This window comes from Rhineura floridana, chromosome 3, assembly GCF_030035675.1.
Source record: "Rhineura floridana isolate rRhiFlo1 chromosome 3, rRhiFlo1.hap2, whole genome shotgun sequence".
Classification (NCBI taxonomy): domain Eukaryota; kingdom Metazoa; phylum Chordata; class Lepidosauria; order Squamata; family Rhineuridae; genus Rhineura; species Rhineura floridana.
The window spans coordinates 65,615,728-65,630,480 of record NC_084482.1 but is presented as its reverse complement, the minus strand read 5'-3'; the positions used below and the strand labels follow the sequence as shown (position 1 = coordinate 65,630,480).

At 43.3% G+C, this 14,753-nt stretch overlaps 1 protein-coding gene across 1 annotated transcript in view; it reads left to right on the top strand.

The window, feature by feature from the left end:
* Positions 1-2,164, top strand: part of LOC133379996 (uncharacterized) — a 39,346-nt gene extending 37,182 nt beyond the window's left edge. Inside the window, exon 7 of the mRNA XM_061616372.1 lies at positions 506-2,164. The gene's annotated coding sequence lies outside the window, so the exon portion shown is untranslated. The remainder of the gene's footprint in view (positions 1-505) is intronic.
* The last annotated feature ends 12,589 nt before the right edge of the window (positions 2,165-14,753 follow it).

Here is a 14,753-nt window from a genome sequence, read left to right as displayed (position 1 = left end):
CTACTTATGTTAGTTCTGAGTTCAAGAAAATGGCTGACGGGGGAGGGTTATCTTCCCTCCAGCTCCATAAGTTACATCTATCTTCTTGTCCAGTTCCTAGTCTATCAGGTTTTAGGGTCTGAATTACTTTTAGTTCTACTGTCTATTAATCACGGGCAAGTTTTAATAGCCTCCTTTTACTCTATTAGTTGCTATTTTATCGCCTGCCAAGACCTCCTCCCTAATGTAAATAACATAGGGGGAGCTGCCTGTTAATGAGCCGCGGAGGATTCCTTGGATTCCCTGGATATTCTTGAAAGGGAAATTCTGTCTATTATAATAAATAAAATAAAAATTTATTTATAAGTCGCCTATCTGGCCGAATTAACGGCCACTCTAGGCGGCGTACAGTACACAGTAAAATACAATATCAAAGAACCATAACAATAATTAAGCTAAAAATTCATTCCTTATCTTCCGGGAGACGTTGCCATCAACTTTAACAGCATTTGTTTTTTAATCTTAGGCACAAAATACCTCGCGGTCGTATTTTGACCATTCACTTGGACTTGAGACTCTTAAAGGGGCTTGCCATGGTTTTTACCAGAACATCTTATAGAGATAAAGGGATTCCCTTAGAAGATGGTCTAAAATCAACACGAACAGTACAGAAGCAGCTACAAATCACTCATTTTTTTGCCTCAATGCAGAAGGGCAAAGATAATGCACAGGATAATTTCAACTCTTCCTGGGCCGATAATACAGATGTTGATATTACCCAGGGTCCAATTGCGGCTTTACAACTTTCGGATTCAAATCCCTCCAATTTGGACTGGTCCCTTGACACAAAGGGGATCTTACCAAGGGTCTGCTTATCCTCTTCCTCCGCCAATCTTGCAGTTGAATTGAAGATGGCGGAGAAGTTCCTCCCGTCTATTTTATCCAATTCATCGGCTAGCTCTAAAGTGGGAGCATACACACAGGGGGACCCTCCTCCAATAGACTCATCGCCCCTTCTATGTTCTCTGAATGCAGATTGCAGAGATGTACCACTTACCTTAGATCCATGTCAAAGTGTATATAGTTCTTTGTATCCAAGACTGGCAGTAATAGAGATGGAACTTGTTTGTATTAAGAACTTTCTAACTGAGACAAACAAACTTCTGACAACTCTTGTGGATGAATATAAGCACCTCCACCATCTCCACCAGTCCGAATCTTTCCCACTAAAGGGTGGAACCAAGCTGGTTCACATTCTAACTGGGGGGGGCAGCCCGGGGTTACCTCAGAATCCTCCTCGATGTGTTAAAAATACTAAGAAACGGAAACGTAAACGTCATCTTAGAGTGAAGCAACTTCATCATTAGAAAAAGTAAAAAAACATCCAGAATTTAAAATCGGCACAGAGGAGGACAAAGAACATGAACTTTTCGGGGCTATTTAAGCTATTGGATACTTTGACAGAGAATAAGTCAAAGCGTCATAACATCACTTCTAATCAAGGTACAAGCCTGACGACACTGCTGTTGCATCCGGACCCTGTTCTACAGCCTGTGGCCTCGTCTATACCATACTTAAGCGATCCTCCGGCTCTTGAAACTCCGGACTTAGACAATTCTGTATGCCGAGAGACCCAGATGTCTTCAGTGCCTGCGCCAGTGATGGCGTCGAGGAAATGTGCTAAGCATTGGAAACTTCAACTTATTCAGGATACAATAGCAATAATATTTTTATATGATTTAGGTGTGTGTGATAGATACACTTTTGGGAAACCCCAGATTATAAACGTCATCCAACCCTTTTTGCCAGAGAGGCTGAAGCCCTCTGATATAGTTAAAATCAAAATACTTTATAGTGCCCCGGTAAACTCTAAGATTCTGTTGACTTTTGGTAATGTGAATATAGTGAAACATATCCTCGCAAATAGACATCTATTATTTTGTCATGGGATTGGCGTACAAAGATTTTTTAGGGATTTATCCGATCCATTGCCCATTTGCTGTAGGACTGGACAAACAAAAAAAACCTTAATTCGGAAATGTTACAACTTTTCCCTTAGAGACCCTTTTTGTGGTCCATCTGAGAAAGAAAACGTTTTAACTATTCTCTCCTCAAATTCAACTCCGTCCTTTTCAGAGCTTGGAAAAGTTACTTTTTTGAACTACAACTCCCATCAGCCCCAGCTAGTGCCATGCTGGCTGGGGCTGATGGGAGTTGTAGTTCAAAAAAGTAACTTTTCCAAGCTCTGGTCCTTTTGTAATAATGAACCGCAGCTAGATTCTTTTATTGAGGAGGAAGCTACTCTTCTTAATACTTTTTTAGAGCTGCCAAAGTTGGAACAGCAAAACATTATTTTAAGACTTAAGAGATTAACTTTCCATCTAGTAGGTAAATTTGGTGACCCAGTCCCCCTTTTAAATATGCAACCTCAAAGGGAGATGAAGCCAGGGAGAGCCTTTTCACATCAGAAGCAGATACAAGCCTCACCTAGGCACCAAAAGCAGTCTTCCACTCCTTGATCCCCTATTTGTGATACTCCTGCTCTAAATTCGGGTCCTCCCTGTATTCTGACTCAGAAATTTTATCTGAATACAAATTCAGTCCCTTCATGGACAGATCTTAGAATCTTAGAACAGCATGAAATGGGATCCCCTTCAAAATGTATCCCAGTGGAGTTACAATCCTCCCCTAAACAGTATATTTCAAATGTAAGTAGACCTGCTAACACTTGTGAAGTCATTACTCACCTTAGGGAAACCAACTCTATAGATACAATAGCAGGATCCCCTGATGAACTTCTGTCTACCTGACGCCGTCCTCCTGGTAGACCGAAGTTATGTTTTAACATTCTCTCCTGGAATATTGCAGGTTGGACGTGTAAGTTGATAGACAGCGCTTTTTATGATTTCTGCACGCAATTCCAGGTGCTTTGCGTTCAGGAATCATGGGTAAATTCCCCTACTTTTCCTTCACTGCCCGGCTATGCAGTTTATACATTACTGGCAGTCAAGTCGGATTGTGGAGGTAGGCCGAGTAGCGGCCTAGTGACTTTGATAAAGGTGGACCATAACCCCACCATCCAGTCATTGGATTTAATTAAGTCAAATAATATTTTAATCTCAGATTAGTTGGTCGTCTGGCTGTAAGATCTTTTTGATCAATGTGTATTGTCCCCCGGTGTCATCTAAGCACACATGCCCTTCATTGTGGTTGGACTTAGACAATGTTCTGGACTCGTTATATCAGTCCTATTTACACCCTTTAATCATATTGGTAGGGGATATGAATGCTAGGATAGGCTCTTCCAACCTCTCCATGGATGATAAATTGGGTTTGAGTCCGGATGATATGTTTTCCCTTCCAAATAGAGTTTCTGCAGATTCAGGTAAAAACTCGGCGGGCTGTTCGCTTTTCAAGCTTTCCCTCAAATGTCAGTTAGTTATTTGTAATGGAACATCTTCATCCAAGTCAGCCGGTCTCTATACGTATATGGGACCGAAAGGAAAGAGTGTGATAGATTACTTGATACTCTCCGCAACATGTTATGCTCACTATGACTCCTTTGATGTTCTGGCTAGGCCGGAAAGTGATCATATGCCTTTACGAGCTGCTCTAGCCCTTCCAGTTAACTATAAGTCGTCCCCTATCATTCCCCCTGAATCCATCGTGCCCAAGGGAAGTAAAGGTATATGGTGGTGTGGTGCTATCCAAGTGGCTACACATGCATACTTGGCTGTGCCAGACACACGTATTTTAAGAGACCATCTTTTGTTTGGAAATGATCCACTAAAATATTACTCTTTAATAACATTGGAACTTCGACTAATATTAACTAAGAGTTTCCCCTGCAGAACCTTTAGACAGGGTTGGTATGATAAACAATGTTGTACCGCCAAGCGAGCTCTCTTTAGAGTTATAAGGAAAATTAGAGAATCGGATTCCCCTGGAAATTTTGATAATTTTATTTTTGCCCGATGACAATATAAAAACCGCCTGCGGGGAAAAAAGAACAGATATGTTAAACAGCAATGGATGGACCTGGGTTTGGCAGCGCATTCAAAGAATTCAGAAAAATTCTGGGCGCTTGTGACAAAGGGGATTAGGGGGGATATTAATCCCCTCAATAACCAAATTACCTCTTCTCAATGGGGTATCCATTTTGCTTCCCTATTTAATCACCCTACCCCCTCCTTTCAGCGAAATTTATATCTCAACTCTGAAGACCTGATCCTTGCTACGTGCCTGGAGTGGGACCCGGTTACCCCGCAGGAAATATATACTCTGATTTCTGCCTTACCCTCCAAAAAAGCCCCAGGAGAAGACTGGCTTCCTGCAGAGCTACTTACAGCAAATCCCGATTGGTGGGCCCCGGTATTGGCTAAATTGTTTACCGTCATAAATCAACAAGGCAAAATTCCATGTGGGTGGGAAGTTAGTATAGTAGTCCCAATTCATAAAAGGGGTTCAAAGGCCGATCCTCATAACTTTAGACCCATCACCCTCTTGGACATGACTGCTAAACTATACGCCAAATATTTACTGGGTAAACTCGACGTTTGGGCAATTGAGAATTCGATCATCGCTGAGGAGCAGGCTGGTTTTGTAAAAGGGAAATCTGCATTAGATCACTGTTTTGTATTATCACACCTCATACATAAATATATGAAAAGGGGAAGAAAAGAGTTATTCGTCACATTTGTAGACCTAAAATCGGCATTTGACCTCATTGACAGGAATCGTTTATGGTGTAAACTTTCGACTACTAACATAGATAGAAGACTCCTTTGTCTTATACGTGTCTTGTACACGAACACTTCTTTAAGGGTCAGATTGGGAGCAAATGGTCAATTATCCGATCCAGTCCCAACGACTAGAGGAGTGAGACAGCATTGCCTTTTGGCTCCTTTTCTTTTTAATTTTTATATTAATGATATTGTTTCGGAGCTGAGTGGACTAAATTTCTTCCCACCTTCCATTGGGGCCACAAAGGTATCAGTCTTGTTATATGCTGATGATTTGGCCCTGATGTCTGTTACCTTAATTGGAATGAGGAGGTTGTTGAGATCATTGGGTGGGTTCTGTGCTAAAGAATCCTTAATAGTTAATTATAAAAAGACTAATGTGGTGGTCTTTGGAAAAAAAAGAAAACTGCACACCTGGAAACTGAATGAACACTCTATAGAACAGAGGCGTAGTGTTAAATATCTCAGTCTAACTTTCTCTTCTAACCAGTCCTGGAAAATCCATCTAGAGGCGGTGAAACTGAAAACCACACCTTTAATCTATTCTCTTCTTCGCTTTTTCAGATTTAAGGGAGGAAATTTAGTGTCACCGATGGTTGAAACTTTTAGGGGTAAAGTGATTCCTCAGCTCCTTTATGGAGCGCAGATCTGGGGACATACGAATTTGGCTATCTTTGAAACCATACAGAATACCTTTTTAAGAACCATTTTGGCACTCCCTAAAAGCACCCCTGCCCCTCTTTTGAGATTAGAAACGGGCTTGATTTCAATAGAGGCTGCAGTACATAGGGTAGTGGCTAGCTATTGGCTAAGACTAACCTCAATATCTGATGACCCCCTTCCTAAAAAGTGTCTTTTGGAGCAGCTTCATTGGCACATTCACAAATCCTGGGTCATGAATGCCAAACTAGTCTTATCCTCTTATGGGATCCTTGCTGGTCATGGACCGAAATAAACATTCATTCATTCATTCATATGGGATTAACTCGGATATTTTTCCTTCGTATGTCTCTGCCCAAGTGAAGTCCTTATATAAGGAAAGGATCTTATTATATGCTAAAAAGAATGATATTTACGCATCCACTCAGACAGCCTTTTCTCTATGGTTCCCGTTATTTAAAACATCCTTTGGGCTAGAACAATACTTCCTTTGGTTGACTTTTCCTGCCCTAAGAAGGGCCTTTACAGCCTTACGGTTTCAAACCATTCCCACGGCGTTCCTTGAGGGGAGATATATAAAATGCCCGGTGTCTCAAAGACTCTGTATCTGTGAAGCCAAAGAAGTGGAGGATCTCTCACACTATCTATTATATTGTACACTTTATAAACTCCTTAGATCCAAAATTTTGGCAGCTATTTTATACTCGTTGAGAGATAGATCTCCTCTGGAGCAAATATGTGTTCTCTTGGCAGGAGTGAATCCGTTTCTTACCCTCCAAGTGGCGAAATTCACCGTCGCAGCAGCAAAAATTAGAGTAGGATGTTTAGCAGTTATGAGCAGTAAAGAGTCCGGACCCTCCGCCTAAGAGTAATATAGATCGAATATAATCCGATGCCGACTTAGACGCAAAGTTTTATCTGGTTTTATAGCATATTTAAGATGCCGCTTATTGTTTTTACTGTTTTATTGTATTTGTTTGGAATTTGTATTAAATTGTTATGGCCTTTGGCTATATACAATATATAATAAATATGTTCTTATGTTAGTTCTATTCTGTGGCAATTGAACATGATCTAATCCCCACAAATTATCAAAAAAGGGGTTGTTCCATTGCTAGTTGGCAGCATGGTGCCCAGGAAACAGATCTGCTGGGATAGACAAAGGGGTCACTTTGTGCTGCTTGGGGAGACTGCAAGGAGACCACCGCTGAAAGACCAGCCTGATTACACGGGAAGCACAGACTCCATCCCACACTCGATTAATTATAATTGGTGTTGACTCCTCCTTCTCATTAACAGTTCAAAAGGGCAACGGCTTCAGCGACAGATGGAACCCTATGGTGGCAAGAGCAAAATAGGCACTGCCCATGTTGCCTGCTCTGAGGTGGTTTCTAGGGGGAGCTCACATGGTCCACTAGTTCACTCTTTGCAGAACCATGGCAGAGACTGGACTGCCTTATTTGTTGCCTGTTAGCGGTTGTTCCCCTGCCTCATTTATTTTCCCTATTTGGGCTTTGTAGGAACTCATGCTCTCTCTCTACGTTTTGGAATTAAGTACTTCTGGTCTGAGGAATTTTTTTAAGAGCACCAATGCTGGTGAGTGCAATTAATACTTTAGTGTTGTTGCTTTTTTAAAAAAAAATATTGGTGCTAGCAGGATTTGCTCACTTGGTGAGGTGGAGCTGCAACAATAGCCTCCTAGCAGCAGCACTGCTGCCAGTTCCTGGGAGAAAGAGGGTGAGGCAGTGGAGGTAAGCTTCTGGATTGTATTGGGTATACTGGTACTTCCACCAGCTCACCCACACAACCCCAATTTCAATGCTACCTCACTTCTCCCAGTAAGTGGCAGCAATGCTACTGTTAGGAAGCTAGTCATGTGGCTGTGCCTCATTGGGGTCAACATCCTCTGGGATCTTGGAAATAAATCTGTGAATGAATGCTACATAAAAAAAGGTTTCAGACAGAAGCCCCTTGTTCATATTTTCCTGACCAAGGCTGCAATCCAAACCTTCCCCCATCCCATCAATGGGGCTTTACAAACTAGTGGGGCCACTGGCACATCCACAACCCTGCTGTGCATGGCAGAAGATGCGGGGGTGGGTGAGAGAGTAAGATTACTGCACCAGCCTGGAGCTGGAACAGCAATTGGGGCCAATGCTGTTGAGTAACGGCAGTGAGACTGGCTTGGGATCCAGTGGTCTTTTGCTGGCTACTGACAGAACTCCTGCCTACCGATTTGGTGGGCAGAAGAAGGAATGTCACACCAATGGAGTGACATGTTGGCGATGGCTGGCGGGAGACCACCTTAGCTGGGACAGTTGGGTGGGGGGATATCTGCTTAATCCAACTCTCCTCTGCCTGGCACAAGGGTGTGTGTGTTACCACCAGAACCATTTCTGTAGCACCATTTCATGTGCAGTTTATCTATAGGATTTTTAATGACACATTGTTTATTCTGTAATATGTGATTTTTATAATGTCAGTGAAGTTCTTTATATTGATGGTGATTATACTGTTTATATGAAGATACATTAATTTTATTAGGTGAAGTAAATGCTTTGTATTGATTGTGGTCACTTTCTAAGCTTTCTTTCTTGTAGCAGTTCTTGAAGTGTTTTTGTTGCCTTCAAAAGCATGTTGTCAATACTGTTAATAAACTATTATCCCAAAGTGATGCATGGACTGTTTCTATAATCTTGCCATTTTGATTACCTATTAATGTTTGCATGCAGAGTGTCATCTTTTTATTGTATGTAGTTTTTAAAGTCAGTTTATCACATATAAAGATCCTCCGTGGCGCAGAGTGGTAAGCGGCAGTAACGCAGCCGAAAGCTCTGCTCACGGCTGGAGTTCGATTCCAACGGAAGGAGGAAGTCAAATCTCCGGTAAAAGGGGTCGAGGTCCACTCAGCCTTCCATCCATCCGTGGTCGGTAAAATGAGTACCCGGCATACACTGGGAGGTAAAGAAAGGCCGGAGAAGGAACTGGCAATCCCACCCCATATATACAGTCTGCCTAGTAAACATCACAAGACGTCACCCTAAGAGTCAGAAACGACTCGCACTACAAGTGTGGGGACACCTTTACCTTTTTATCACATATAACTTATAAGGGTTGACTTTTGGTTGGTCTGTGTTACATCCTCTGTACTAGCAGATGTACTTCTGTGCCAGTATTGCCCATTCCAGTAAGGATCACTCTTTGCTCTCTCTTGTTTCTTTGTGTTTTGAACAACGTTAATAAAATCTCCTTATTCACCCAAACCATATAAAAGAACCTGGACATATTATATGTGTAAATTAGTGCCTATGCCTCCTTGTTCTTTATTTTCATAGCTGAACACATCATTCAAAGGGATAGGTTTAGAAAAGTGGTTTTTCCCTAAGCAGGTTCCAAGTGTAGTTTGTAGCAGAATGAATTGTGGGCCAGGCATTCAGCAACCTTTGCCACTTCTCCAGTCCCAAGTGTGGTATTTCTCCCATACTTACCGTCTCCAGTTCATTACCACCTGCCTTCAGTCAGTGGTAGCTGGTGCCTGGTGGGCGTGCTGGAGCAGAAGGCTGGGAGGCCAACAGTAGGTGGAGCTAGAGTCAATGACAAGCAGAGCCAAGTAATTATAGTTTTTCCCCATCCTCTTCTTTGCTGAGTTCTACAATGGCAATACTGAGACTAAGAAGGAAGAAGCTGACAGGAAGTGCTACCTCCTGGGCTGGTTGCATGTAAGAAGGCAGATGGATGGGAGAGCTGGCTGGCTGGCTGCAGAGTGAGATTGGTGGGGCAGTGCCCCTTTTGCCCAGGGGAGCAGCCCCCACTGCCTTTTCTCTTACACTTATAAATCCCATAAGGGAGGCTCAGGTATTTTAAAGGGCCAAACTATATAGCTGGGGGAGGGGGGGAACATAGGGGGAAAGTCCCAAATGGCCCCTGCCAAAGTGACTTTTATCTCTTTCATTCCCTGTTCCAGTCATTGGACTACCAGTAATGTAGTCTGGCCCTTTAAATGATATTTTAAAGTGCAAGAGAGAAAGCAAACAATAATACAGTCATTTCCAAACTTTTCTCCCCACAGGCCATTTGAAAATTGCTGAGGGTCTTGACATACCACTTTATGATTTTTTCTGCCTGTCGTAGCAATGGTCATGCGCTATGCTGGATGGTTTTAGTTGCTTCATTTATTTTGCATACATTACATTCCATAGAATTTAAATTGTAATACAATAAAATACAATATAAGAAATAAAAGAAGCAGTTAAAAATCAACATGAATATGATGGATGTGTCATCTCCTCTCTTCAACCACAAATCCGCAGACCTCCTGAATGAAGCTTGTGGACCACTGATGGCTGCCAAACCACCATTTGGGAACCCCTGCAGTAAAGAACGTGACTTGACATTGGTCTAGATTAGAATGTACAGTTGCATTATAGAAAGCATCAACAGTCTCTTCTCTGAAATATCCCCCATATCTTGCCTGTCATTTAAAATAACAACACCTGTACAGGCAACAAGGATCTAACCATGCACAACTTTGCTATGCTGGCTCACACTGTTACAACTGAAGGAGGCTTGAGAACTGTTGCATTTCAGGTAAGAATTAATATGCATTTGTAATGTCTCAGACAGGAAACTGGGGAAGATGGTGGAGCTGAACCCAGGATTCAGATTGGTTTGGGCTTCTGAAAGCTGCATAAGAACATAAGAAGAGCCTGCTGGATCAGGCCAGTGGCCCATCTAGTCCAGCATCCTGTTCTCACAGTGGCCTACCAGGTGCCTGGGGGAAGCCCGCAAGCAGGACCCGAGTGCAAGAACACTCTCCCCTCCTGAGGCTTCCGGCAACTGGTTTTCAGAAGCATGCTGCCTCTGACTAGGGTGGCAGAGCACAGCCATCACGGCTAGTAGCCATTGATAGCCCTGTCCTCCATGAATTTGTCTAATCTTCTTTTAAAGCCGTCCAAGCTGGTGGCCATTACTGCATCTTGTGGGAGCAAATTCCATAGTTTAACTATGCGCTGAGTAAAGAAGTACTTCCTTTTGTCTGTCCTGAATCTTCCAACATTCAGCTTCTTTGAATGTCCATGACTTCTTGTATTATGAGAGAGGGAGAAGAACTTTTCTCTATCCACTTTCTCAATGCCATGCATAATTTTATACACTTCTATCATGTCTCTTCTGACCCGCCTTTTCTCTAAACTAAAAAGCCCCAAATGCTGCAACCTTTCCTCGTAAGGGAGTCGCTCCATCCCCTTGATCATTCTGGTTGCCCTCTTCTGAACCTTTTCCAACTCTATAATATCCTTTTTGAGATGAGGCGACCACAACTGTACGCAGTATTCCAAATGCGGCTGCACCATAGATTTGTACAACGGCATTATGATATGGGCTGTTTTATTTTCAATACCTTTCCTAATTATCGCTAGCATGGAATTTCCCTTTTTCACAGCTGCCGCACACTGGGTCGACATTTTAATCGTGCTGTCCACTACAACCCCGAGGTCTCTCTCCTGGTCGGTCACCGCCAGTTCAGACCCCATGAGCGTATATGTGAAATTCAGATTTTTTGCTCCAATATGCATAATTTTACACTTGTTTATATTGAATTGCATTTGCCATTTTTCCGCCCATTCACTCAGTTTGGAGAGGTCTTTTTGGAGCTCTTCACAATCCCTTTTTGTTTTAACAACCCTGAACAATTTAGTGTCATCAGCAAACTTGGCCACTTCACTGCTCACTCCTAATTCTAGGTCATTAATGAACAAGTTGAAAAGTACAGGTCCCAATACCGATCCTTGAAGGACTCCACTTTCTACAGCCCTCCATTGGGAGAACTGTCCGTTTATTCCTACTCTCTGCTTTCTGCTTCTTAACCAATCCCTTATCCACAAGAGGACCTCTCCTCTTATTCCATGACTGCTAAGCTTCCTCAGAAGTCTTTGGTGAGGTACCTTGTCAAACGCTTTTTGAAAGTCTAAGTACACTATGTCCACTGGATCACCTCTATCTATATGCTTGTTGACACTCTCAAAGAATTCTAATAGGTTACTGAGACAGGACTTTCCCTTGCAGAAGCCATGCTGGCTCTGCTTCAGCAAGGCTTGTTCTTCTATGTGCTTAGTTAATCTAGCTTTAATCATACTTTCTACCAGTTTTCCAGGGACAGAAGTTAAGCTAACTGGCCTGTAATTTCCGGGATCCCCTCTGGATCCCTTTTTGAAGATTGGCGTTACATTTGCCATTTTCCAGTCCTCTGGCACGGAGGAGGACCCGAGGGACAAGTTACATATTTTAGTTAGCAGATCAGCAATTTCACATTTGAGTTCTTTGAGAACTCTCGGGTGGATGCCATCTGGGCCTGGTGATTTGTCAGTTTTTATATTGTCCATTAAGCTTAGAACTTCCTCTCTCGTTACCACTATTTGTCTCAGTTCCTCAGAATCCCTTCCTGCAAATGTTAGTTCAGGTTCAGGGATCTGCCCTATATCTTCTACTGTGAAGACAGATGCAAAGAATTCATTTAGCTTCTCTGCAATCTCCTTATCGTTCTTTAGTACACCTTTGACTCCCTTATCATCCAATGGTCCAATCGCCTCCCTAGATGGTCTCCTGCTTTGAATGTATTTATAGAATTTTTTGTTGTTGGTTTTTATGTTCTTAGCAATGTGCTCCTCAAATTCTTTTTTAGCATCCTTTATTGTCTTCTTGCATTTCTTTTGCCAGAGTTTGTGTTCTTTTTAATTTTGCTTCATTCGGACAAGACTTCCATTTTCTGAAGGAAGACTTTTTGCCTCTAAGAGCTTCCTTGACTTTGCTCGTTAATCATGCTGGCATCTTCTTGGCCCTGGCGGTACCTTTTCTGATCTGCGGTATGCACTCCAGTTGAGCTTGTAATATAGTGTTTTTAAACAACTTCCAAGCATTTTCAAGTGATGTGACCCTCTGGACTTTGTTTTTCAGCTTTCTTTTTACCAATCCCCTCATTTTTGTGAAGTTTCCTCTTTTGAAGTCAAATGTGACCGTGTTGGATTTTCTTGGCAATTGGCCAGTTACATGTATGTTTAATTTAATAGCACTGTGGTCACTGCTCCCAATTGGTTCAACAACACTTACATCTCGCACCAGGTCCCGGTCCCCACTGAGGATTAAGTCCAGGTTTGCCGTCCCTCTGGTCGGTTCCATGACCAACTGGTCTAGGGAATAGTCATTTAGAATATCTAGAAACTTTGCTTCTTTGTCATGACTGGAACACATATGCGGCCAGTCTATGTCCGGGTAGTTGAAGTCACCCATTACTACCACATTTCCTAGTTTGGATGCTTCCTCAATTTCATATCTCATCTCAAGGTCTCCCTGAGCATTTTGATCAGGGGGGTGATAGATCGTTCCCAGTATTAAGTCCCTCCTGAGGCATGGTATCACCACCCACAATGATTCTGTGGAGGAGTCTGCCTCTTTTGGGGTTTCAAGCTTGCTGGATTCAATGCCTTCTTTCACGTATAGAGCGACTCCGCCACCAATACGTCCTTCCCTGTCCTTCCAATATAGTTTATATCCAGGGATAACCGTATCCCACTGGTTTTCTCCATTCCACCAGGTCTCGGTTATGCTCACTATATCAATGCTCTTATCTAAGACCAAGCACTCCAGTTCTCCCATCTTGGTTCGGAGGCTCCTAGCATTAGCGTACAGGCACTTGTAAGCAGTGTCTCTCTTCAAGTGTCTTTGGCACTTGTGGTTAGGCCTGTGGTAATTTTGCTCTTCTGAATTTATATCCTGTGCCCCTGCTCTCACAATGCCTACTTCTAGGCCTACCCCTTTTAAAATTTCATCATTTCTTTGGTTTTTATCCCAGGGGGGAGGTTTATTCTGAACCGGACCTTTCTCAGCTCCTGTTGGGTTTCCCCCCTCAGTCAGTTTAAAAGCTGCTCTGCTACCTTTTTAATTTTAAGTGCCAGCAGTCTGGTTCCATTCTGGTTCAAGTGGAGCCCGTCCCTTTTGTACAGGCCCGGCTTGTCCCAAAATGTTCCCCAGTGCCTAACAAATCCGAACCCTTCCACCCGACACCATCGTCTCATCCACGCATTGAGACTGCGAAGCTGGGCCTGTCTGGCTGGTGCTGCGCGTGGAACCGGTAGCATTTCAGAGAAAGCCACCTTGGAGGTCCTGGCTTTCAGCATCCTACCTAGCAACCTAAATTTTGCTTCCAGGACCTCACGGCTGCATTTCCCCATGTCGTTGGTGCCAACGTGCACCACGACCACTGACTCCTTCCCAGCACTGTCTACCAAACTAAACGACGGGCGATATCCGCAACCTTCGCACCAGGCAGGCAAAACACCTTGCGGTCTACACGCCCATCACACACCCCACTGTCTATGTTCCTAATGATCGAATCACCCACTACAAGGATCCCTCCACCCCCTGGAGATATATCATCGGCACGAGAGGATAGCTGCTCATCCCCCAAGGAATGGGTCCCTTCTAAGGGATCATTTCCCTCTTCCTCAGCTGGATGATCTCCTTCCCCGAGACGATCGTTCTCCATGATAGCAGGAGAGCTATCATCGTTGGAGTGGGACACAGCTATAACGTCCCTGAAGGCCTCCTCCACACACCTCTCTGCTTCTCTCAGCTTTTCCAGGTCCGCCACCTTGGCCTCAAGGAAATGAATTCGTTCCCGGAGAGCCAGGAGCTCATTGCACCGAGAGCACACCCACGACTTCTGTCCAACAGGCAGATAGTCGTACATGCTGTAGGCGGTGCAAAACACTGGAAAGCCCCCACACGCCTGCTGGCTTCTTACCTGCATAGTTTTGTTTAAGGTTTATTACATCAATGGGTTGGAGACTGTGGTTTAGTTGAGGTCAGGGAACAGACGTGTGCTTCCCAAATATAATTGTGTTTTACACTATTCTTGTTCATGACAATTCCTTCACTATTCCATTTGTATCAGACTGATAGCTTGCACCTCTGATGTACCATAAGTCAATTAGCCTGATAAAGGTTTCCCTAAATCAGGCTTCCCCAACCTGGTGCCCTCCAGCCCCAGTGGGCACACCTGTACTGGCTACTGCTGATGGGAGCTATAGTCCAAAACATTTGGAGGGCACCGTGTTGGGGAAGGCTGTCTGAAATCAATAAAAGGTGGGTTGGTCTATTTTAGGGGACTGTACGTGTTTTTCAAGCAAAAATATTTGTGTCAGGTTAGGTGTTTTTTTTTTAATGTGCCCAACAATTGGTTTTTACTTGTGACTCATTGCCTCCCTTTCCCACCGGCAAATTAGGACAGGCAGAAGCAAAAGAGGACAGTGCTCATGCACTTTGAATTGTTGTACAGAAGAGGGAATTCCAGCAGATGCAGCTTCTCATGACAGTTAT